The following is a 1,210-nucleotide window of genomic DNA, read 5'->3' as shown; positions in this document are numbered from 1 at the left end:
GCATAGGGGAGTTTACAAGAACTGGGTGTCTTTGTTAGAGACCATGCTGCCACACCAGTAGGTTGCTGGAAACCAATGTCCTGGAAATTGTTAGTAAGGCAAATTGTTGTAATTTAGAACCAGAAGTAGTAAAGTTGTATCCTGCATTTAATTATGTTCTTAGTTAACAGGATAAGCAGAACCCTGGTTAATGTTTGAGATTCATTGTTTTCCTTTGGATGCAAGAATGTAAGATGTTTTAGTTTCCATTTCTTCATTATCTTTGTTGTATGCATGGCAAGGTATTTACTTTTGTTTGTTGTACTGAAGGAACCATCCATCCATCAGTTCCTCTCTGAATTTCCTAAACAAAATAAATGGTTAAATGGCTCTTGGGTGCATGTGTTTAATGTGCACACCGGTCACCCCTGTTGACCTGAACGGTTTGATGAGGAGGAAAATGATGTGAATCATATGCTGTGGCCTTCAGTCACCAGTTCTCAACCCAGTTTAACAACCACTGAAGCTGTTTTGGCTCAACACCTTACTACTACACTTTATCTTGTTATTTTCTTTAATTTGTCAACTGTCTGGTTTATTATACATCACTGAGATGCTTTACTCCTCTACATTTATTAGGCTGCCACATCATTTACAGACCCAACACTGTTCCTCAGTCATTTTTGTTGGGTTAAGCTGTGCTAAACCTCTAAACCTTTTATGTTCCAACTATATATAGAACATACCCCTTCACCTCTCCCCACCACCTGTATAAATAAGAATGAACGTAATCTGCATACAGCAAGTGTGAGAGAGTGACACGCCCGCTGTATACGCATATAGCCTTCAATGTTCATCCTAACTAACAGATTAGGAAACCTTACTCAAATTAATACATTAATACATATTATACAACGTGAACAACTGCAGAAGAATTAAAATTCATGCACGGACCATTGTTACAGCTCCAAATTGTATCATTGTTACATTTCATCTAACCTGTTTGCTATAATTTTGCTAATAAAAGAGAGAGGGAAAATAATAAAGGAGGGTGAACAGGAAAGGAAAGAAGGTCTAAAATTTAAATGTGTAATGCTGATTATAAAAAAAAACAAAAACCTTGAAGTAAAATATTGTGATGAAATAAGATGTTTAAAGTGGTGCTGCTATTGTTGCATATTTGCAGGTTTATTTAGCCAGCAGCCTTCACTGCATACAGATGTTGTTTTCC

Source organism: Seriola dumerili, unplaced genomic scaffold (assembly GCF_002260705.1).
Source record: "Seriola dumerili isolate Sdu_G_001 unplaced genomic scaffold, Sdu_1.0 BDQW01000538.1, whole genome shotgun sequence".
NCBI classification, from domain to species: Eukaryota; Metazoa; Chordata; class Actinopteri; order Carangiformes; family Carangidae; genus Seriola; species Seriola dumerili.
The sequence above is the reverse complement of the archived record's forward strand: the minus strand, read 5'-3'. Positions refer to the sequence as shown.